Source organism: Columba livia, chromosome 5 (genome assembly GCF_036013475.1).
Source record: "Columba livia isolate bColLiv1 breed racing homer chromosome 5, bColLiv1.pat.W.v2, whole genome shotgun sequence".
In the NCBI taxonomy this organism is placed as follows: Eukaryota; Metazoa; Chordata; class Aves; order Columbiformes; family Columbidae; genus Columba; species Columba livia.
Window position 1 is genome coordinate 20731395 of NC_088606.1, and position 25256 is coordinate 20756650.

Genomic DNA, 25256 nt, shown 5'->3' on the forward strand with positions numbered 1-25256 from the left:
ACGTCAAAAGTGCATTAATCCAAAAAGTGACTTAACTAGCCGTTACCTGCTTCTGCAGAGGTGGGTCCTCCTCGGTAGGTCACCCAAAGCCCACAGGGTCCGGCAGATGGAAAGAGGAGAAAGTGGCGGAACAGCTGGGCTCCAGCATGGTATTGTTTTAAGCATCACCACCAAGGTCTCTGTTTCCCATAGCTGCCGATGGTCACCATCACCCAAGGTTTCTCTCAAGGAAAGGATGAAGGAAATTTTCTTTCCAAGTCGTTGTCCAGCCGGTCATTTGACCCTGACACCCACCGATGACACTCAAGAACACCCTGCTAAAGTGGTTAAACGCCTCGTAATTTCCTTTCTTCTCTTTCCCCCGGCGGCTCCGGCGCAAAGCCACGGAGCGATCTTATCACCGTGTGATCATTATTCACCGGTGACAAACAGAGATGCAGAGCTCCTAAGTGAGGGTGACAGATTTCAAACGCGAGGCTGCAGCGTACTCAGCCTCAGACATATTCTTCCTCAAACTTTGCCTAGCAAGCAGTCAGCGGCTTAACCCTTTGCAGCCCTTTCCCTCGCACGGACACCGATACTTCACCCCACGGGGGAACGCTTATTTGAGAGGAACCGCAGCACACACGGCTGCTTGGATGGGGACTTGCGTGTCATTTTCTAGGTTATTTTCAGCTGAAAACAAAACAGAACCGCCAACTCTGGAGAGCAGTTGGAGAGCCCAATACTTCTTCTCTGTGGTTAGGGGCTGTAAAAATCCTCTCGGCAAAGCAGATCTCTTGGAGAATCACCTGTGGTCCGTACTTTGTCAACGAGTCTGGTATGTAAACTGGCATAAGCATCGCATGAATCCCTCTCGTGCATACACAGAGCTTCTGCACTTTCCTCAGCGTGATGTGGCTGAAAGTGCAGATCCGAAAGTGCTATTTCACTCAGACCTCCGGAGTCAACTCATTTGCAGGTTATTAATAACAGCAGAGAAAGGAGCAAGCGAGAACAAAACATATTTCCACGAAAAAAAAAAAAAAAGCCTTTTACACATGTGCTTTGTAGTCAAAGGAAATATTTACCACCATCAAACTCCAGCATGTCAGAACATGTTTCCTCTGAAGCAGAAGATAGCCTTAAAAATGAGAGAAAAAACATGTGCCATTGAAAGAAGAAATGAAGTGCATGAAAGCTTTCCAAACTCAGTACCACCAGCCCGGAGCCTGATGTCAAGACAACGCTGTAGCACTGTAACACGAAGATGCAGAGAGGGAAACAAGGAAATTAGCAAACTCCATTTGTTTTCTAATATTAACTTCTATATATTTTCAGTAAATTATGATGTTTCTGTCACCTTTCTCTACCCCTCCCCCTCCAAAAAAAAAGCGGTGTGGGGAGGGGGGACCTCTAACTGCAGCTGAACGACACTGAGAGCCTGGACGTGAGATGGACTGCCGGGAACTCCTTATAGAGCCCCAGTGGTCACACAGCGGGAAGGACACGGAGACAGGTCGGTGCATGTGAAGGAGAACCTGAGTGCTCTTTTCATTAAATGTGTAAGGTAACGCTGGGCAAGGAAGGAGAAGAATCCTACACTAAGCAAAAAAGCAGAAAATTCTTCTCTCACCGACATTTCGAACTTTCGAATTTAAGCACAATAAGCAAATAAACCTCCTTTGAAGAACACCTCCCACCCCCTCTTCAAAAACAGAAGACCCTTTAGACATTGCGTATTCTTGTCCTATTTACAACACTGGGTGACATAAGTGGAGAGCGTGCCTAGACCTGCCCTTTCCCGGGCAGGACAGCTGCCGCAGGTGCGCAGCGGGAGCTCCGCGGGCGCGGAACGGAGCCGCCTGCAGGTCCCGCGGCGCGGCCAAGGTGGCAGCAGAGCACAGCGCTAGGGCGCTCGGCGGCTGCTGCCTGGGCCGGAGCCGGAGCAGCGGCGGGGGGAAGGAAACTTCCACCGTTCTTTCCGTCCAACACACTCTGTTTAAACCAGTTCCTCCCATACCCCCCTTTTTTCATCTTGATTGTAGTCTGATTACTTGGACTTTGACAATTTATCCCTTCCGTCACGCTATAAATGCGTGAAACGTACTTATTTATTAGCAAACTGCTTTGCATGGTTGAAAGGCTGTAAACGGAAAGGAGGATGTAGAAATACATTATCTTTAAATTATCTGTGATCATACAAAATGGCTAGCCTGGAGTGATGGTTCACTCATCCATAATACAACCTCACTTATTTTGAAGAGAATGTGAAATAGGGTAACATTAAAAAAGATTATGAAAATGAAAGTCTATTTTCTTTTTTTTTTTTTTCCAGCTATATTGTTAGAATGATTTCTGCAGCTTGCAAGAGAGAGGGTAAAAGGAGCTGGAAATAGTTCTCTAACTATACATACTGAATAATCGATTTTTTTTTTTTTTTGTCAATAATGACAAATTTTGGTTCAGGCCTTAAATTCATGCAGCTGACAGAAGAAAAAAAATCACGAAGTTAATTTTTCAGCAAATTTGGGAAACTCAGTTTCTTTAAAAATGTTTTGAGGATGGGAAAGGAAAGGAAGGGAAGGGAAGGGAAGGGAAGGGAAGGGAAGGGAAGGGAAGGGAAGGGAAGGGAAGGGAAGGGAAGGGAAGGGAAGGGAAGGGAAGGGAAGGGAAGGGAAGGGAAGGGAAGGGAAGGGAAGGGAAGGGAAGGGAAGGGAAGGGAAGGGAAGGGAAGGGAAGGGAAGAAGGAAAGGAAAAGAAGAGATTCTAGGCAAGATGAATATATGAATATGTTCCTGTCCACTTTAATGAAACAAATGAATAATTTTCAGTAGAAATACATGAGATCGGGAAGTACTCAAACCGAGCATGTATTTTCTCTGAGCTCTCATACTGTGGTGAGCTTAAAATGAAAATACCATACTGTTTCGGAAACATGCATTGGCAGAGTTTGTGATATGACTCATCAGCCATCTCTTCTCTCCCCCTGTTCCTTCAGCCCACTTTTACCTTCTTTTCTGGACTTGTATATGTTATTAGATATCACCTTGTAATAGTATGCTTAGTGCCTTCAGTTGCTGTACTTCATAGTCTTGACCTAGTAGAGGTTCTCCCTTCTTCGCTGAAAGGGATTTCTGTATATAGCTTTTGACAGTATCGTGATAAACTATTTCTATGGATTGCCTTAGGTTATCCTTCACTGCTTTGTCCCAGGAGACACAGGAATCTGTGAATCTTATAGATTTTTCTTTTTTTAATCTTTAAGACTGAGGAGGATGTTCCAAAGTGGTTTTTTTGTTTGTTTGTTTGCATCCTCTTTGTCAAGTTGATTTCCAATAAAACCAGGAAATAAGCAAGTCAAAATCTGTTGCATTTTTTTCCCCTTCTCTTCTGAAAACTTTAGAGACTCACGTCAAATTTGGTTCAAATTAAAATAGATCTACCCAGATGCCATTCACTAGAAATGCTGGAAATAGGTGGATAAATAGGTATGACAGGAAGCTGAACTGTAACATTTTATTGCAGTTGAAACAATAAAAAGTATATATTTCTGATCACATTTTTGAACAAAGTAAACTATGACTAATTATATATTGTACCATCTCATTTTAAGTAAAAGTCTGTAGGGAAGACAAAATTCTATGCATAAATTGCTGATTGCTCACCTGAGTTTTCATGCTGAAAACAATTGCAAAATATAGCTTAATCCAGCCAACAATTAATTGCATCTGATGAAATTTAGGTAATTGAAATGGCTGAATCAGACATAAGAATCCAGCAGTCATTAAACATTGTTATGCATTGGTTCTTTGGTGTTTTTAATGTGTGCAAAATGCAAGGAAAAAATAGAATGACGATAAGAGAAACTGTCTGAAATCAACACACAAAAAAAAATCTAGCTATTTACCATGGTGGGAGTGGAAGGCATAAGTAAAATCTTGCAACTAACATACAAATGGCCCGTATAAATTGTTTCTTTGATATTTTCTAAGCAAAATCATTCAGGTCCTTTTAATCTTTTAAAATAAAGGAATATTTTCCACCTTTGGTTCTGTCACTGAACTTCTGAATTTCTGGATCTACACACTTCTATCAAAGATACTTCAGCTGCACTATATAGAACTGAAACGCCACCTCAGTGAAAGTCACACAGCATTCATTAAGTGGCCCCTTATGAATTCCTTGTTCTTCTTTTATTCTAAGTGGAGGCGGCTAGAAGGCAGACTATCAATCTACTCTAGAAGAAAGCATCACTTTCTGATCAGAAGGCCATCTGCCCTATCTGCTAACGGAGCTCAAGGCCTCACTCATGCTAATTTTCTACTGATTAAAAAATCAGATTCATTTGTACTTTCTTATCCACAGGTTCAGGAAGCTAAAATCATTCCTTCACTTCTGTGTCTGTCAAGTCAATTTCTATCGCTTCTTGTGTTTTCAAGGGGATTTGTGGAAAAGTTCTTCTAAATAATCTAAGAGGATCCAGTTTTCTTTCACCTCAATAAACATGAATGGAAAGATTTTAGGATTATGAGGATTTAGAAAAGCTGGACAGGATAAAATAATTTTAAAACAATTAGTCTGGTCGAATTATCTCAATAATATTTAAAGAGATAACATGAAAAATAAACACCTTGCAATTTATAATATAGACCCCAGGGCTCATAGCATAGCTCTTATAGCTTTATAGCAGCTCAATTTCCATGCAGCATTTTGCGCAAGACTAGTGAACTTTGTTCTGCAATGTTTTAAAAAACTTTAAGCTCTATCTGACAGCTGTTGTTAAGCCTCTTTCAATTCCAGAATAAGCTAATTAGATGTAACAGGATACAAAGGAGAATGTAGATTTTCTATTTAAATTTATTGATTTTTGTTTTTTTCTGGATTAATCCCTTGTTTATGATAAAGAGGTAATGCCATTTTGTGAAGCCTTTTCTAAACCTTCATGTTTATTTAGTTTGTTGCAAAAGAGATAAGTGAAAATAAAAATTGTTTTCAGTTACCTAAAGAAGGTATAAAGCCATTACCCTGACCATCAAAGTTGAGTATAAGAGGCTACATGATTACACCTCCAAACTCAGAAATAAATGAGAATAATGTTTACATGCTGCTATGCCAGAGGGTCCTCTTTCCAGGGACTGTTACTATAGGTTAGAAAAGCACGTCACCATGTACAGACTGATCACCTGAAGGAAAGAAAAAAAACCCAAAAAACAGAATGACTAGGCAGATGGTATCTCTTTTGAATCCTGATAAATTGGCAGCAAGCTTTCAGGTCTTTGAGAGGATTTTGAGACAGTGAAAATATCTTGTGAAACCATTTGTCTTGATCTTCAGCACTGCGAAGCACCCACATCACAGATTTGTGGGCTGAGGGGGATAGGAAGGTTGTCACAGCAGTCAAAAATTCTTCATCAGTTTCAAAACATAAGGAATCAGCTTAATTTTGTTCAGTCCTAAATTTTTCTTAAGATGAGTAGAAGAGAGCTTATACCACTTCAATAATCTATTTATCAATAGGAAGACAGAGCCTTTTAGACTTAGGGGAAATGTAGTTAGAAGGAAGAAAGATGTCTCATGAGATCTATTGAACCAGTGAAAGGTTCAGCACCCATCCAGGTAATCATGGCCTCCTGGCAGAGAAATAGAAGGGATTTGCTTTAATGAGGGATGTGTGCTGTGTGGAAGCAGAAATGCACTCCTCAAAGGTGTGAGGCTACTTACTACATTGATGCTATGAAGAATATTTAGTCACTAGTACCAGTAGATTTTTTTTGTCATTTCATTCCCACACTAAATTTTGGTCTGCTGCTTCTTTGCTTTTGACTCAAACAGAGCCTTCCTCAATTCACAATGAATTTTTTCTTCAGTTAATTCTTGGTGGTGATAAATTCTTGCTTACTTGGTGGTGATAAATTTCACTTGAAATCAGCCATGGGTTTATTTAATTAAACACAACACACATGCAATGTTCTAGGTGGAGTAGTTATGAAGAAGAGTCAGGAATATACCCCCAGGATAAAATGAACTTTTTACTTGCATCATAAAATGATCTTCCTGTCTGTGCCTCAGGCAAAAAGAATGCTAGGAAGTTAAGCTATTCTTTTGGTAGCAGTAGAGAAGGCAGTGAAATCCTCCCTGAAGAGAATGAAGCAGCTTGTATGTGTAATAGTTTATTGGTGACTTTTAGTGAGTCCAAATAAAATGAGTTAGGGAGAGGAGAGTTTTCAGGATTTGACTCATCCATTTTATTTTTGAAACATTTGCATGGTTGTCAGCATTTGTTCAGCAGAGGAACAGATTTCTGCAAGCTCAGATACAAGCTGGGTTTTCACTACAGGAAGATCATTGAAGTTTGTTTTGTGCATTTGCCCAAAAAAATTTGCCTTAATGACTATTGAAAAAAAATAAACTTACTATATACTTCCTTCGTCATTGTTTGTGGATTTCTCTGATTTCTGACTCATTGGCTATTGAATGCCCAGTCTGGGCATTCTCATGATTACTGGTTTATTACTGGACTTATTGTCAAGGAACAGCAAGAGCAAGGCTTCTCCGAAAACGAGGATGAGCTGGAAGCCAAGGGTGGACCTCAGCCAGTCCTGCATCAGGGAGGTAGAGTGGGAAGAGCCAGGTGTTCAGGACAGGATCCGTTAACAGTCCCAGACACAGCAGTGTGGGGAGTCAGGCTCAGGATCCAGCCATGACTGGAGACAGAGCTGGAAAGAAGGCTATCACATCTGTCCAAGGTCCATCCAGAAGGCAGGACTGGAGACCTGGGCACTTCCAGGGTTGATCTCACCAGGTCTGGGTGCCAGCCCCAAGCTGACATGAAGCCCCTGCACCAGAGCAGAGGGTGTTTGGGGGCTCCCAGGGGATGATGGACCCAGTCAGGGCCTATGGGTGGCCCCAGGATTTTGACATTTATGATATTAAGCACCAGCAACTGCACACTTGGCTTACTAAACACATGTAATACTTCATTAATATGTAACAATAACTCTCTGAAGGGCTGTTTCATAAGCTCACAAACAAGCATAATCTCTTTTTGCAGACGATAGATATTACCAATCCATACTGGATAATCTATTACATGAAATATTTGAAAACATGATATTTCATCTATGTGTGAGAAAGGTTTGCTCATTGAAGATAGTATCAGTGCCTCACTTTTCATAGTCTTTCTTGTTGCTGTACATGAGATTGGACAGTCCCACAGAGGAGAGGCACTATTACTATTTTGAAAAATGGCATTATGATTTTCCTTATAACTGATGATAATTTGACAGAGCTAACTTCTAGAGTAAAACAATTGCTTGAGACTCTCAGACTTCTGCAGTCACATAAAAACTAAGCTGGTTTAAGCAATTATTGCACCAAGCTCTTTGCTGTGCCCATGCAGGTACTTTTTTTTTCCAGCAGTTATTACTGAGATATAGTCTCGAACCACTGCAGTTGACAGCAAAAGATGTACTAGGACTGACCAGAGTCAATTTTCAGCTTCCTTTTTTATGCTAGGCTGTAAACTGGTAACTATCAGGAGTTGCTGCCAGTCTAAGAAATCTTTTCCTGTTGAGTGAGATGAGGAAAGAGATGAGCAGACAACTAGGGAAGGCAACAATTTTAACCATCCCAGCTTGATCCCCCACTGCAAATGAGTCAATAGTCACAGCTCTAATTTAAAAGGAAAAAAAAAAAAAAAGTCTCTCATGATAAAGAATGCAAATTCTCAAACTGGATAAAAAGCTAAAAAACCAATGTCCCCATCAACCAACAAATACAAAGTAACAGAAAAAGATAATTATTGGAAAAAAGAAATTCCTAATCGATATTGTTTTAGATTTCTACATAATATTGCAGATTACCATCGCGATTTCCACTAGAAATGCAGGTATTAAGTCTCAAGATTTTCAGTTGTGTGATTGAGAAAGGATTAGAGCAGGCAGTTCTGGTTTTGCCTCACTTCTTGTAATTGCTATGGTTGCATTTACATGTTTCAGATTGTTTGTTTTGCTTTTTTTTTTTTCTTTCCATATTCTAAACTGTCCAGAAATACTGGCTTATGTTTGCGCCATGTGGTATCTTAGCTAAGGAATGTGTTGCAGTACTGGTGCACTCTTTGTTGCCCATATCCTCAGGGCCCAGTCTACAGTCAGTTAACTTACGCTCTCATAGAATTGATTTGACCTAGGTAGGCTTATTCTAGATTGGCAGGGGATAATATTAAGAAATCTATCATTTCCTAGGAAATCTGACCTTGGAGACATGTGAGTAAATCCTTTGGGTATATCTCTTCTGTAGCTGCATTAAGAAAGAAGACATTAAATTGCTTCCTATGGATTAGGTTACTATTACAAATCTGGAGTTCTATACTTCTGAGAGATAAAGGGACAAAAAATGTCTTCTGCTTTTGCAGGACAAACTCTACTGAGTCAGCTGAGTCAGATCACACTGATTGTACAACCTTTGATGCTATGAATTACAGAACTGGTACAGCTATGCCAACACCCTGCTACTTCTGGCCATGCCATTGTTTGACACTTTAGAGAAATGTCCAAAAAATCCATAAACCACCTAGTCAATTTTTGAAGTTACATTTTATGATCAAGTTACAATTTATGATCTTTTTCTAGCTGAGTGCTCGAACAGATACCTTGTATTTAACATTACATGAAGAAACTCCCTTTTGGTTCTCACTGTTTTTCTAAATGCTCATATTTTATGAAGCATGAACATACTAATCCACAGACATACATGACTGGGCTATTAAGACTCATTAAATACATTGATTTGTCTTTCTTCTTTCTGTTTCTTATCAGTCATCATGATGCACAGTGACTTTTCTCCCAAATTTTTAATCTGTTTTCATCTGTATTTGTCATATTTTATCTCAAAGAAAGAATAGTCTTGTGCCATGAAGGCTCATCAAAATCATAATTACATTTCATTAATCTGCATTGAACTGCCTGTCATCTGTTAGCATTTTGAATGCTCTATATGTCTTTCTGCACTTGTCTGCATTCTTCCTCATTATTTACTCCTCCTCGACCATCCATTACTGATTGCTAACTGCTTTCTGCTTTTAATTGTTTTAATTACCAGCTGTGTTTGTAACCTTCTAGCATTTTCAACCCAGAAATATCGGTCATACTTTTTTCCACATTTAGCAAATGTTTATACTCTTTAAACACTAATGTTTATCTACAAGACCAATGTGCCAAAGCAAGGTGGGGTGAATCTCAGGATTAGGGATCTGTTATACCCCACAGCTGTTTACACACTTTTTCCTAGTCTATCTTTTATGCTTTGGACACTGTCCTTGACATAGACTAAAGCTCAGAAGCACTCCACATTCCTTGTTGTAAGTAATATCTTTTGTGATGTACAATTGTCGACTGATAATGACTAGATTGGTGTCCAGGAGAGGGTAAGGACTCTTACTGATGTTTTTCATTCCTTCTTGATTTTATTATGCATCATGGTTTACTTTAATTAAACTATTTCCTTATTTTTTTCTTCTTATGTAACTGCTTATGCTTGTCTTTGAGATCCTTTTCCTCCTAAGTAGCTGTTTCATCATTCATTACATCTTATTTTGAAGAATTCATGTTATAAGCAAAGCTGTCTTTCCACATATGTGCAATACCTGGCAAAGATAGGTCCCAAGAGGTGATTTGCAACTTAGATGAAGAAACAAGATTTCAAAGGCTTACTCTGAAAGAAATAAGTGTCAAAAACATTAATTGTGGGCTGTACAGATACTGTATTCCTTACATGTAAAATGGGACAAATGAGCATAATTTCCTTCACAAGGAAATCCTTCTCATGAGTAAGTGAAGGTTATCAGAAAGAAAGTTCCTGTAGAAGGATAAAATAGTATATACTTTATGGCTATACTTTATGGCTCAGATTCTTAACTGAAGTGCATTAGTATAAATGAAACTATGGTGGTTTATAAAAAAAGGAAAACATTAATGTGCATGGATTTGTTTCTTTGTTTTTGGTTTTAACAGAGAATCAGGCAGATCTAACTGTGGTGTCATTGCATCATGCAGGCTGGTTTCAGAGGCCTAGGAACTTTATTTACTTAAGCTCAGGTGAACAAAACACTATTTAGTGATTAGTAATTCTTTAGACTAGAAATAGTAACATGCCACAAGAAATCCACTGAGGCTCAGCTTACTTTCATATCTCTCTGTAATTCTTTTTTCTACTTTCACTAAACCAGAAATTTCTGATAGTGTGTGCAAACTGTTAAATAGCATTAAAAAGAACAGAAGCCATCATAGTGAAAAACACTTCATCAGCCTTCCTAACTTTTCATACACTGGTTTAATTTAATTAAATTTTGTAAACAACAGAAGTACTTTATATACTTACATATCTTTACTATGAAACTAAGCAAAGCAATGTTTAATGAGTATTATTTTTAAAGTAGCAATGTAATAATCTAAGGGTCTATTAACATTGTTAGAGTATGCCTAATTTGATATTAAAATGTTTATATTACAGTAGGAAATTTTACCTGAGAAAGAACATATAGCTTAAAAAGATAACCACAATCTTGACAATCTATCATGATGGTTAATTGTCTTCAATCCTAATTATACACTTGAGCTTGTCTGTCTTGAATTTTCAGCCGTTGGTCCCTCCTACTGATTATATGCATTTCTTCATGCAACTACTTATAAATGGTGATCAAATGACATGAACCTTCTTTTCACAAGTAAAATGGACTCAGCTCCTTAACTCTCTTAAGTAATGAAATATTTTTTTCCTCTTTTCCACTCTTTTGTTAGTTACCAGTTCCTTGTCAACTACAGCATCACCCACCCACACATGCCAGCTGCCACTTTCTCTTTTTCCATCCAAAACAGCAGAATACATCACCTGTAATCAATACTGCCATTCATTCTCAAAAAACAATCAAAAAATAAGTAGTTCTCCAAGACTGCTGGCAGCTATCCATGTTTGAAAAACTGAGGAATTCTATTTTTAGTGTATTTCCTGATCTTCATCAGCAAAGAGTGTAACATGGCTCTGGAGAGACTTCTCAACTACCAGTAGAAACAGCTGGTCACACAATGGGCATGGAACAAGGTTCTCGTTTTGCCTAAGTAGCCAGTGAAAAACTCATCTCCAATTGCAGCATCCAGGTCCTCCATTCTCCCAGCCATTTCCCAGCCAAATTCTCCTCAGGGCCACAAAAAGGACTATACTTATGACTTCCTTTGTTTTTCTGCTGCCCTGTCTCAAATTTTGTCATTTTTTTGTCCAACCATTTCTCAGCTTGCTTGTTCCTGACATTTGATTTGACTCGCTAAATGCTATAGCACATTCAAGACTTTGGACTGACTTTTCTTTGCTGCCATTTAATCACCTTTGCTAGCTTTCACTTATTTTCTGCCAACAGATTGACTGCTCCACTGCTGCCAGTTGTGTAACTGAGGTTGTTATTTTATTAATCTATGTTAAGCTATGCTGTGAATTAACTATTTATTACTATTAGTTCTTAACTTTGACTTATTTGTTGCTTTGAAGGACATAACTCTTCTCATGCTGCCTTCTTTTCTCATCTTGTACTCTTTTTCTCTACCTTATTTTGCCTGCCTTTTCATTTCTTCACTTCCTGTTGTCTTACCCCAGAATCTCAAGCCCTAAATCACTAAGTGCAATGTAATAAGTACGAGTGACTGTGCTGTTATAACTTACAAAAGAAAATGGAAAAGGGTCAGGGAAAATGCTCCAGTTAATCTATGCTCCCATATTTCATACAACCATTTTTGACCCCACAGGACAGATAGCAAATGCTAGCGACTTGTAACTTTGCCCCAGCTTGCCCACAGCTGAAGACAATGTGAAATGGGAGATGAAATGGCCATGCCCCATAGATAAGTATATCTTGTAGAAATGACATGTTCTCACTTTTTAAATTTTCTTTTTCCTCCCCCCCAAATATATCTCCCTGCTATACCAGGGACAACTGCAGTCTTATATTGCATTTTCTGCATGTCTGTGACCTCTCTTCTCATCAGCTTCTCTGTCCAGGGTGAAAGAGTGACAAGATGGCTAGTGGCACCACTCTTGATTTGAAAGACAATTCTAAAATGAATCCCCTAAAGAAAAGGATGCAGGGAACAATTCATAACTTACACCAGTTGTGTAATCTTCAGTGGGTATGTGAGAGGAAGGCTGAAAGGAAAATCAAAGACATGAAAACTAAAAAACACTAGGTAGGGATGGAGGAAAATTTTGGAGCGGTAGATATCTGAAAGTGGTTTCATATTCCTTTAGATTTGGTGTGTTGTTAATCAGCAGCCTGCCATTTTATTGTTTCCTTTTTGTTTGGATGTACTTCTCAAACTATGAAACAACAGGACAAACCAATCACTTTTCAGTGTTAAATGCAAATTAAGGTTGTTTGTTTTATTACCTTCTGCAATGCAATATTTTGTGAAAATAATATTTCATTTGTTCTTTCTATCATAGGTGGGGATCTTCATCCATAGTGTACAAATACATGTATACACAAATGATTATATTTGTATAGGCAGGGATCCGCCTATACTGGAACAATCTTTAAGCCAAATTCAACAACTTGTCTCTCTGTATTATCCTAGTGCATTTACATTAATCAAATCTGCAGCATCCTAATAAAAAATCAGACACTTTCCCTTCACACCCTGCATGGCTTGTACATCTGGGAGATGATTTTGGAAGTGCTAAGAAGAGGAAAGAGCATTTCCTGGCATGTGTCCTACTTCAGCTAAACATGGCAGAAGGCTCTTTTCCACTACTTACCTGGTGTTAGTGCTCTGTGAAGGCATCCCAGCACCACAGGACTGTCTCCCTCTCAGGTTAGTGGAAACTGTTGAATTATATGTCAGTCTTTTACCAATCCCAAACCCAGCTGCCCAGTGCTGAAAGAGCAATGGCCTTTTTGAGCCAGTGTGAATCTCAGAGTATTTACTTGATATCTTGCTCTGTGGTGAATTACTGAATTCTGGGTGGGGAAGGAGTCTCTTGGTATTGTTGTGACGGAAAATCCACCTCTCCTATCTTCTCAGAAGACAATGATTAGCTGAAGGTAAATCTTCATGGACTTTAGTCTTTCAAAAGAATCCATACAAATCACGAGTCATCATGGCGAGTAGTAAATGCCTTGCTGTGTTGAAATCTCAAAAACTTTGAGTTTTCTGTAGGCTCCAAACCACCAAGTCATAAAAGTGACATCAGTCTGCTTGCTTGCTTTTCCCCTGTGTTTTGTTTCTATCGTAAAAGCAGTACTTATTTTCACAGCAATTGGTGATATAATCTCATAAAGCTGGAAAAGCCTTAAAAATGATGTTGCAAAGGTTTTATGTTTTCTCAGGAATGGCTAAACCCAGGCCCCCCATTCTAGATTTTGGTAAAGTAGGCAGGAATTGTTCTCACCTATTTAATCCTCAGTTTCAGTTATACCTGTCACAAAGTAGATGGCAGATGTTTTGCATTCTCCACATCTCAGATAAGGGTTTACATTGATAGCAACTGTATTAGGTTTTAGATCTTATAAAAACATGCAGATGAGTGCAGCATGCCAATATTTTTTGCACTGGTAAGCGAAAAATTGGATTATGAATAAGTTGCTGCTGTGATCTCAGCAGATCCAGTGATTGATTGTGTACCCACTGAACTTTGTGCACATTTCTGGAGGTTTGTAGCAATAGTTAGGTTTAGTATTGTTTTTCATAGGTATGCTTGACTTACAGCTGACGAGTAAATAGAATTTTAGAAACTGTAAAATATATATAATGGGCAAATAGAGGAATATAATTATGTGGCTGGATATGTATTTATTTACACAATGTAGAATAACGGTTTCAGAGAAAGTTATCTGGCCTATTGAGTGAATAAAATGCATTTCTTAAAGCATCCCAATAAAACTTTCCTAATAATAAAACTTCATAGAAACTAGTTTCCTGTGTATATTTACCTGTGACACTCATGATGCTTGGTAGGATTTTTCAGCAATTACTATCCAACCTCCTAAAGAATGTCACCTTTAATTCTAATGGAAAAGAAATGGGCTGGGAAGCCATAAGCAAGGCTTTAATTCAATTTGCTTACTTAGTTAAGATAAACAAAATTTTAAGATAGCTCACAGTTAAAAAATAAAAAACAAGCAACAAAAAACAATCAACCAACCAAAAAAACCCATGCAACATACCCAGAGAGAAAGAGGTATACTTTATGAAAATTCAGTGAGCCAGTGACTTGAGACCGAAGGCCACAAAGATTTGTGGAAACATGTTTCTGATGGACAGAGATATTAAGAAGTACATGACCGTATGTACAGCCTGGCTGCCACAAATGCTTTTGACATAGTCACACCAAAATATGCTATGACTGGAATAGCTTATTTTCCTTGGTGGGAACTTAGCATGAATCAGAAAAGTTAGAGTTTATTCAGAATAATGCATAATAACTCTAGTAGTACCTTGCACAAGTTCTAGAGAGATATATGGGCATTCAGGAAAAAATCCTTAATGAGACAATCTGACACTCAGGACATCTCTTCCAGGTGCTTCCTTTCCACTGTTACTACAATGCTGCCTTACTCCAGTTCAACACATTGCTGGAAGCATGGTCAACTCATCATTAGATGAAGTTCCCCAGGGCTTTATCTTATCAGACCTTGAAACCATCCGAAGATGGAGACTGTACAACTTCTCTGGGACACCTATTTAATCTTGACTGCTCTTGTGGGGAGGAAGTTTTTGTATATATCATGTGAACCGCTCTTCTTTCAGTTTATGCTTCTTGTGTCTCATATTCCCACCACACACCATTGTGAAGAGGATGGCTCTGTCTTCTCAACTCCTTCCATGTAGATGTTAGTTAGATCACCCAGAGGTGACCTTCTTCTCTGGGGTGAACAAGCCCTGGTCCCTCAAATTCTTTTCACAGGGGAAGCTATCCAGCCCCCAATTATGTTGATGTCCACTCCATTACTCACTCCCCTTTAGCAATGTCTTTACTGTATGGAGTGGGCCAAAACTGGACAAGGTAGTCTTGTAGTGGTCTAATGAGTGGGAATAAACACTTGATTTCCTCCTGTTCCTACAGCTCAGGATGCAGTTGGCCCTTGCTGTTGCAGGTGCACGCTGCTGGCTCACACTCAGCTTGCTGCCCACTACGACCTCCAGGAACTTCGCAGCAGAACTACCCACAAACGGTCCGTTCCCAGCCCATAACACTGCAAGAGGCTCTGCTTCCCATGTGCAGGACTTTACATGTGTCTTTGCTGAATTTGATAAGGCTCCTGTTGTCCCCATTCCTTCAACAGGTCTGGGTCCCTCCACCCTCAACTATACTTACTGTTCTCCCCTTTCTTGGTGTCACCTGCAAACTTGAAGAAAGAGCACTTCATCACCTCCATCACATTATTGTTAGAGATACTAAACAGGACAGATACGTATGCAACATTTGTATTTCAAGAATTCAGGTAGTTCATTGGGTCTTTCTGGTTCTGAGACTGACAAAGTCTCTCTACAAAGTGTTATTAATTCTGACCAGCTGAAGTGATTTGAACTAAGAGTAAATTGATGGGCTGTATTATGACACCAGAAAATGTCCTTATTTCACTAATAACATTGTCTGAATGAAGACTGAAAGAGTGTGGGGTTCATAATATCAGGTAGGCTTTCAATAAAGGGATTTCAAGAAAATCTCTGGTTCAGCAAAGGCATAAAAGCAAGTATTTTAATTTTCATAGCTGTACAGTGTGGTACTGTCAGGGTGAGCTTGGTCTATAATTATAATTTCTAAGAATGAATTATATTAAAATGGCAAGAAAAGATCTTTGTGAGGAAATATGAGCTGTAAAATGTGAGTGTTACATTCTACAGATTGTCATTATTTTGAAGCCTTAAAATAAACAAATGTTTCCAAAAGGGAACACAGGCTATTCAGATACCAAATTCTTTTGTTTTCATAAGTGTCCCTTTGAATGCATTGAATCCAGCATTTAGCACTTGGCATCTAATTAATTTGTTATCAGGGAGGAAGTCACGGCGTGATGCAATTCCCGATTCTCATAAGTACCAGAATCTGTTTTTTAAACTGTGGAGGCAGAGCACTAATAATAACTGGTTTCTCAGCTTAAGTACTATTTCCTTTCCAGCTCCAGATCATACCTTAAAGATATCCTCCTCCACGCTCAGGAGGGGTGGCGGTAAAAAAAAACAAAACAAAAACAAACCAAAAAAACCCAAAAACAAACAAAAAAAAAACAACAAACAAACTCTCCTTAGCAAAATATAACCCTCAGGATTTTTTGCCATTAGTAAAGCAAATCACATTTTTCTTTTATTCTGCTTTAAGAACCCTCATCCCCAGTCCATTTTGAAGTTCATAGAGATAATATCCTGGGTAATATGAATGAAGGATTTCGCATATTTTCTATAACTAGACTTCCAAGAGACCAATTAATTTTAACTGGAAGGATGGAGGGACAGTTCTGTTATTCACCTTTTCAAAGCGCAGAACAGGCCTTGCTTTTACTGAGTAGGCTCATCAAATTTACATAACCATTTAATTAAATGTTTGCAGCAATAATTGACCTCAAGAGTAAGTCATCTGATAATAAATAGATTCCACTCTGTCTAAATAGTATTTTACTGACTCTGAGATGCTATTCATAGTCTGGTAGCTTTGCCACAAACCTCACCAGCAATTAGCTTAAATGCATATTCCATTGTAAAACTGACAGTGAATCAAAATGAAGTTTAACAGTAGAGATTTCAGCACATGGTCCAAAACAGAAAGTAACATGCATTTCTCTGAAACTTTTCAGGGCCAGATCAGAACTGAAATAGGGAAAAAAAACCCGGACAAACAACCCTAGCCCAGATTTGTTTAGTGTCTTCATGTTTTTCTATTTTTTCGACTTGCTTAAATAATTGCTTAAATAATGTTACACATGTGTCAATTTGAGTACAATTATGTTTCAAGTAAAAAGGCTTTTATTAGTTTTGATGTAATTAGTTTTGATTAGTTTTGATGTAATACAGTGATAACCTCAACAACCTAAAACTGACATACATTTAACGTCCTCCCTCCTCCAAGGTATTGATTTATTACTCTGCCTTTGTTTAAAACCTACGAGCTAAGTTCAGAGGTGATGCATAAAGTGTGTAATTTAGAGTCCTTTATGCTCAGTTAGGCTCTTTAAGACCTACTTACGCTCACTTACTAGAGTATAAGTCAGGGAAATGGAGTGTAAATTGATGTGATTTACACGTGGAGGAGCTGGAAGAGTGAGAAGGTATTACTTACAGGAAGGAATAGACTTCTAATGAGCACTTTCTAATACTCATCTGGTTTTCTTTCTACACCTCTGCATGCCTGAGTAAACATGTTTGCATTTGCCTGCTTAAGCTCCTGTGAGACTTTCTGGGCCAATGTTGCTGATTATATGTAAAAAGTGTGATAGAAGTTGTGTACTGAGGAGTGAGTATGAGGTTTATAAATAAGCATGCAAAGGCTCTGGTTCACATTCCTCTTCATAATTCGCTGCAAACCCAGCAGTTTTGTCGTTACTTGTAATGACTGAAGATCTTCTCACCTAAGGTGCTTGCTCTGCCTTCTATCAGAAGATTTTTACATCAAATGCACACTGCACGTTGTGTCCCTGTGCCTTGTTTGACAAACTGGCAGGTAAGAGGTATGCTCCATCATGTTTTCTGTGGGATAAGAACATGCACCTGGCAGCTACCACGTTGCTGTAATTTCACACTCTTACCCTGTGGTTAAGTTGCTCTTTTGCCAAGTGAGCTATGTAAAGCCTTGTCAGCTCCCAGAATTCTACCACTTGAAACATGTCTGTTCAAGCATTACCAGTACAGAGGCAATTCCTGCAGAATGAAGAACCACAAATATATTAATCTCCAGTTCTACTGCCTTCAAAAACTCTGCCTGTAATACACCAATTTACTAATTAAAAAAAAAAAGCTCAAAGAACCCCGAACCACCAATGAAACAAACAACAAAACAAACAAAGAAAAAACACCACTCCAGGTCAAAATACCCTAAGAACCCAGTTATACATGAAAAAGACTCAAGTTTAAAATTAATTGGAGGCATAATAAACATACGTGGGAAGAAAAGAGAAGAAAGAGGAGTAAAAGAGATTTAAACTATCCTAGTTAAGACTCTGGGAAGACTTTGGCCTGGACTCCTCTGGAAAGTTTTGCAGCATATGTCAGATAAAGTGCGAAAAGCAAAACGGGAAGATCTATCTAGTTTTTGCTGTGCTGGCAAAATGAGATACATTTGTTCTGGCCAAAAAAATGTTTCAGCAAGTGTAGTTCATCTTGCACAAAGAATTAACATTGGCTTTCTTTTTCTCTTATTTATTTATTTATTTATTTATTTATTTATTTATTTATTTTTAAATGCTACATTTTTATAGAAAACCTTTACCAAGTCACTATAGTGCTGTAGTTATCTATTTTAACATGCAAGATGATAAAGGTATTCATATAGGTATAGTCTATATGTAAACTTTGCTATGTAAATCAGTGCAATATAGAGGTATATTTAAACTTTATATACAGGAAGAGTTAAGCCTTCATAAGAACTCTAACTTTCTTGTGCAATATGTTTCTGTTTTTGTTTTTTTCTACATCTAAACTGTAAGCAGATAACTAAACTGCAAGAGAAAACCTAATCTCAATAGGCCTGCTAGCTTGCATAGAAAATCCCCGAAGAGGATAACGAGTATGAGGTCACTTGGAGAAACTGCTGATGTTCATGTGAGCAAATCTTGATTTTAAGGGAAACTGACTCAGCAAAACAAAAAGTTATAACAAATGTTAATGAAACAATTTTCTATGAACCAAGAAGGCACTAGAAAGAGTTTGTGTGTGTAAATGCACCTGAGGAACCAGCACACTGTCCCCACAGGAGCTTTTTCTCTGGCTGTGATAAGAAGAACTACTAGGAACAGGGTGAGATCAGGGCCACTTGCAGGGGTAGCCCTGGCTGACCTGGGAGCCCATCATAGTGGTGGCATGTGTGTAAGTGTTGATTTACCAGCATCACTTTGACATTTGAAAAGTCTGACTATGGCTGTGGTCTCATGCACAGATGTTTTGGAATTAACGGAAGGGGATATAATTATCTATGATATTTATGTGTCTCCAGTTACTGTACTATTTTGGTGTCAGCTGCAAAGCTAGGATAATGGCACTGGCCCAAGGAGATACTTTTCTTGCCGTGGTTCTCCTGAGTGTACAAGGAGAAGTTTTTATATTCCATTGTCTTTCTGCATTTTTACTTTTTATAGGATATTTCGGGACACCACATTGTGCCCCTAGGATTCAAAATTAGCATGGCAAAGGACAGAAAATAAATCAGAATGCCAGATTTTTTTTAATGCAGTCACTGGAGATATAAATCCACCTTGGCACAGACAAAGATAGGAGTTCAGGAAGTGGATTCAGACTGTGAACTCCAGGTGCCCTGGTGGCAGAAGATACAGAGAAGGCAGAATTACTGAATGCCTTCTTTGTCTCTGTCTACTCTGCCGGAGGCTGTCCTGGGGAGCCCTGTACCCCTGAGACCCCGGATGAAGCCAGGTCAATGGAGGAGTTTGCTTTAGTCGATGAGGACTGGGTTAGGGAGCAATTAAATAGTCTGGACATCCATAAATCCATGGGTCCAGATGGGATGCATCCGTGGGTGCTGAGGGAGCTGGCTGAAGTCATTGCTGGACTGCTCTCCATCATCTTTGCCAAGTCTTGGGAAACGGGGAAGGTGCCCGAGGATTGGAGGAAAGCAAATGTCACTCCAGTCTTCAAAAAGGGCAAGAAGGAGGACCCGGGTAATTATAGACCGGTCAGCCTTACCTCTGTCCCTGGGAAAGTAATGGAACAGCTTGTCCTTGGTGCCATCTCAAGGCATATCAAGGATAAGAGGGTTATTAGGGGCAGTCAGCATGGCTTTACCAAGGGTAAGTCGTGCTTGACCAACCTCATAGCCTTTTATGAGAATGTAACAAGGTGGATGGATGATGGCAGAGCGGTGGATGTGGTCTACCTTGACTTCAGTAAAGCCTTTGACACAGTCTCCCACAGCATCCTCACAGCTAAGTTGAGGAGGTGTGGTATAGACAATAGAGTAGTGAGGTGGGTTGCAAACTGGCTTAAGGAGAGAAGCCAGAGAGTGGTAGTCAATGGTGCGGAGTCTAGTTGGAGGCCAGTATCTAGTGGAGTGCCTCAGGGGTCAGTACTGGGGCCAATATTATTCAATATATTCATTAACGATTTAGACGAGGGAATAGAGTGTACTATCAGCAAGTTTGCTGATGACACTAAGCTGGGAGGAGTGGCTGATGCGCCAGAAGGCTGTGCTGCCATCCAGCGGGACCTGGACAGGCTGGAGAGTTGGGCGGGGAATAACCTAATGAAATTTAACAAGGGAAAGTGTAGAGTCCTGCATCTGGGCAGGAACAACCCAAGGTTCCAGTGTAGGTTGGGAAATTACATATTAGAGAGCAGTGTAGGGGAAAGGGACCTGGGGGTCCTGGTGGACAACAGGATGACCATGAGCCAGCACTGTGCCCTTGTGGCCAGGAAGGCCAATGGCATCCTGGGGTGTATTAGAAGGGGGGTGGCTAGTAGATCGAGAGAGGTCCTCCTTCCCCTCTACTCCGCCCTGGTGAGACCACATCTGGAATATTGTGTCCAGTTCTGGGCCCCTCAGTTCCAGAAGGACAGGGAACTGCTGGAGAGGGTCCAGCATAGGGCAACGAAGATGATTAAGGGAGTGGAGCACCTCCCTTATGAGGAAAGGCTGAGGGAGCTGGGTCTCTTTAGTTTGGAGAAGAGGAGACTAAGGGGGGACCTCATTAACCTTTATAAATATATGAAGGGTGAGTGCCATGAGGATGGAGCCAGGCTCTTCTTGGTGGCAAACAATGATAGGACAAGGGGTAATGGGATCAAGCTGGAACACAAGAGGTTCCGCTTAAATTTGAGAAAAAACTTCTTCTCAGTAAGGGTGACAGAGCACTGGAACAGGCTGCCCAGGGGGGTTGTGGAGTCTCCTTCCTTGGAGACATTCAAAACCCGCCTGGACATGTTCCTGTGCGACCTCACCTAGGTGTTCCTGCTCCAGCAGGGGGATTGGACTAGATGATCTTTTGAGGTCCCTTCCAATCCCAAACATACTGTGATACTGTAAGACAAAGTCCCCGAAAATACTTCATAAATAATTTGTTACCTAGAATCAGTCTCTTTATCTTTCTTCTGTTTCATTTCATCAGTTTTCTTGGGAAAATTTGGGCTAAAATTATATCTAAATTGTAGTGGATTTTTTTGTTGTTTGACAAACTTTAGGCAGTTAAATGTGAGGATACTAGAATTCATCAAACAAAATTAAAATCTATTTGCCAGCACCTTCATCTCCCCACACTTTTAATAAACACCTTCAACATATTTTTTCACCAAATTTGTCACCATTGGTACCAGGCATGGGAAGAAATATAAACTTGTGTAACTGTCTTTAAGCAGCTACCAATGCTATGTAATTTAAAGACAACAAGGTTTTGAGTATATTAATTCACTTTCTGCTTTTTAGAAGCCTTAATAGCCTTTGCATGAGTAAATGAGGCATTTTCTTCAAACATTAGCCTTATATCTAAGCAGTTCCTACCTATGTGTAAAATATGCAACTTTAGCCAAATTCATCTGCTTGTCCAAGCTAGGAAGCTAGGATTTTTTTTTTTTTTTTTAGAAAGGGGAGGCATAGCTATTTGTAGATTTTTATTGTGTAGTTACTTATTGACTATATTGTTGTCTTAAAAAGCAGATAGGTTGCTAGTGGGATTTCCAAAGATATCTCACCTTTCTAAGCTAGTTCACATTGAGTTGAAATGTTTCATAAAATCTGACCCCTGAGGTTTATACAATGACATAATCCCAAACTTTTATCTGTACTCTTCTGTTTTAAAGGGCAGACTGATGTGCAACATTTTTGTTCATGGGATGCATATTTTTGGGGTGAAGAAAAATACATCTTCAGTAGTTTGCAAAGCCAGATGAAAGTCAAGGACCTACATTCCACAATGATTGAATGATTGTATCTATTAATATCTTCACTGAAGTAGAAAGAGGTGCTCCAGATTGTCAGAAGTGTGAAATGAGAACAGGATCTTTCCCTAACATGCATCACTGTGAATTTTAACACCATACATATGTCTTAAATCCAAAGAAATTCATATCTATATTTGGCTTTCGAAGCATATGACATTTGAGTGAGCAGTTTTCCCAACCAAGAAGAATTAAAAATAGCAGATAAAGATATCTAATGCAGAACAAAACCAGATACAAATGACATATGAATCTGTGAAAAACTCAAGCTACAACCTCTCTGATTGATTCATGAATCATTTATATCCTCTCAATCTTTATATTAAGCACAGTTATTCCTGATTTTATGATGCTACCTGCATTTAAAACAGGACATTCCCTCATCACTGACAGGTCTCTGCTAGGTCAGGTTTTTGCTACTGTATTCATTAAACAAATTTACATTTTATATTACAGAATGAGAAAAAACAATCCATGACAGTAGTATTAATGTTACACCTCACCATCTGTATTCAACTCCAGCTGTAAAGGTAGATATTGATATTATTAAAAGTGTATTGAAATAATGGATTAGGAAATGCCTAGACAAGAGTCACAGCAAGCCAGGAAGAGAAGTCTTTTTAAGATCTGCTCTCATTGGTCAGGAATAGTTAACTGTCCCACACAAAGGGAGAGCTCATGAACATTTCTTGGAGTAGAAACGCTCATTGAGATCTTCAATGGAAGACAGGAAGAGTTGGTGTTTCAAAAGAAGTGAAATAGTCAATGGACCTGTCATAATCTGAATTTCCTCCTGTCCATCTTTTTCCCTTTGTAAGATTTTGATGGTTATATTTTGGGCTTGGGCCCAGACCATTTATGAACTTACTGAAACTTCCTTTTTGTATCTGGTATCTCAATCAAAAAAGGAAGACCCTGAATTATTAAGCAGAGCACAATTCCCAGACAGAGTCCCAGAGTGCTCTGCAGCTCCTTTTTCCTCATCTGTAATATCTGCTTGAAAGATGTGACATAGTTCTAAAAATGATGCATTTTCTATATGCATTAGCAAAATTCACTAAAAATTCCATGGAGTATCTTTCACTTGAGCATGCAGAAGAGTAATATTTCATTGTCTGGAGTGCTCCATCTGCATTGCTTTATTTAATGGAATGAAAAGAAAAAATCAAGCTCCATCAAAGCACTTTTGGTGAAGGATCCAGGCATGTATGAAACCACAGGCAAATCCTTCCTCTTAGGTCAGTTGCTTGCTCCCTGTGAGGTCACTGGTTTCACAAAAAGCAGAGAGTGGTGGAGGAGTAAGGAACAGCTGCTCTTTGGTTGTACTGTGCACTGGATGAAGCTGGATAGGATCCTGCACAACTCAGTCTTTCAAAGCTGAATCTAACTTAGATATTCACCCTCCTTTGAGCGGGTATTGGAATAATGACCTCTGGATGACCTTTCTGTCCTAAATTACTGAATGATTCTAAGGTGGTATTTTGCTTTTCTTTGGTCTACATTGTGGGGCTTAAGACTGAAGTTGGAATGTCTGTGTTTCTACAGTAAAAAAACTGTTGTCTTAAGAATAACTTAATTAAGCCAATCCAGTAGCTTGCATCCTTAGGAATAAGTAAGTCAGTCAGCCCTTCCTGTAGGTGGATGTCACATTTGCCAGCTTCCAGTCAACTGACACTTTTCCGGTTAGCCAGGACTGCTGATAAATAATTGAAAGTGGTTTGGTGAGCACTTCTGCCAGTTCCCTCAGTACCCTTGGATGGATCCCATCTGGCTCCATAGACTTGTGGGTGTCTAAGTGGTGAAGCAGGTTGCTTACCATTTCCCCTTGGATTATTTGGGCTTCATTCTGCTCCCCATCCCTGTCTTCTGGCTCAGGGGGCTGGGTACTTCGGGCATAACTGTTCTCAATTTTAAAGACTGAGGCAAAGAAGACATACTTAAATACGAGAAGAAACTTCTTCACAATGAGGGTGACAGAATACTGGAACAGGCTGCCCAGGGGGGTTGTGGTGTCTCCTTCTCTGGAGACATTCAAAACCTGCCTGGACACTTTCCTGTGTAACCTCATCTAGGTGTTCCTGCTCCAGCAGGGGGATTGGACTAGATGATCTTTCGAGGTCCCTTCCAATCCCTAACATTCTGTGATTCTGTGATTCAATACCTCAGCCTTTCCCTTATCCTTTGTCACTGTGTTTGCCCCCACATCGACCAGAGGTGGAGATTTTCCTTAGCCCTTCTTATGTTGCTAATGTATTTACAGAAAGATTTTTTTTATCTTTTGCATCAGTAGCCAGATTCAGCTCTAGTTGGGCTTTGGCCCTTCTAATTTTCTTCCTGCATCACTTCCCTGCATCCTTGTAGTCCTCTTGAGTATCCTACCCCTTCTTCCAAAGGTTATAAATTCTCCTTTTTTTCCCCAGTTCCAGCTGCAGCTCTCTATTCAGCCAGGTCAGTCTTCTTCCCTGACGGCTCGTCTTCCAGCACACAGGGACAGACTTCTCCCGCGCCTCTAAGATTTCCTCCTTGAAGAGCAACCAGCCTTCCTGGGCTCCTTTGCCCTTCAGGACTGCCTCCCAAGGGACTCTGCCAACCAGCCTCCTAAACAAATCAAAGTCTGTCCTTCAGAAGTCCAAGGTAGAAGTTCCGTTGACCACCCTTCTTCTTCAAGAACAGAAAACTCTGTCATTTCATAACTGCTATGCCCGTGGTGATCTCCAACTGACACATCAGAAATGGTCTTCTAGGGATCACCCTCCATGAACTGTGATAGCATGCATTAGATGTTAGCTCAAATATTTAGTAACTAATACATTTGTAATTTCATAATTGTGATTACAAAAATGTGGTAGATTATGGCTCACAAAAAATACAGTAGAGAGAGTTTTTACAGTTATTTAAAAGTATGACTTCTGACAGTTATCTGTTTTTTCACTGTCGTTCAATCTCTGCAGGGACATGGATTTCCTAGGAAAATCCCTGTTGCCCAGGGAGTGGATCGTGTGATCTTATGCTGCAAGTATCTTCTCTCTTCTAAGCCAAGAAATTTTGACCCACTTATACAATTCAGGTCAGTTTATACTCAGAAGAATTTCTTCACTGGACAGCTGGGTGTGTGCAATTGTCCTGACTCAGTTTTCTCTT

At 39.5% G+C, this 25256-nt stretch overlaps 1 protein-coding gene and 1 long non-coding RNA gene across 10 annotated transcripts in view; one reads left to right on the forward strand and one right to left on the reverse strand.

The window, feature by feature from the left end:
• FLRT2 (fibronectin leucine rich transmembrane protein 2) overlaps window positions 1-1731 on the reverse strand; it is a 61486-nt gene extending 59755 nt beyond the window's left edge. For 2 of the 4 annotated variants that reach the window (XM_065063740.1, XM_065063741.1), the window contains exon 1: window positions 47-1448. The gene's annotated coding sequence lies outside the window, so the exon portion shown is untranslated. Of the gene's footprint in view, window positions 1-46 lie in introns of all 4 variants that reach the window. The other 2 variants (XM_065063742.1, XM_065063743.1) reach the window with 2 other exon arrangements.
• The window catches only part of LOC110361330 (uncharacterized), a 79798-nt gene that overhangs the window by 2710 nt on the left and 51832 nt on the right, over window positions 1-25256 (forward strand). For all 6 annotated transcript variants that reach the window (XR_010472832.1, XR_010472836.1, XR_010472834.1 and 3 more), the window contains exons 2-5: window positions 12469-12836; window positions 14543-18776; window positions 24536-24749; window positions 25067-25182. This is a non-coding gene — a long non-coding RNA (uncharacterized LOC110361330). The remainder of the gene's footprint in view (window positions 1-12468; window positions 12837-14542; window positions 18777-24535; window positions 24750-25066; window positions 25183-25256) is intronic.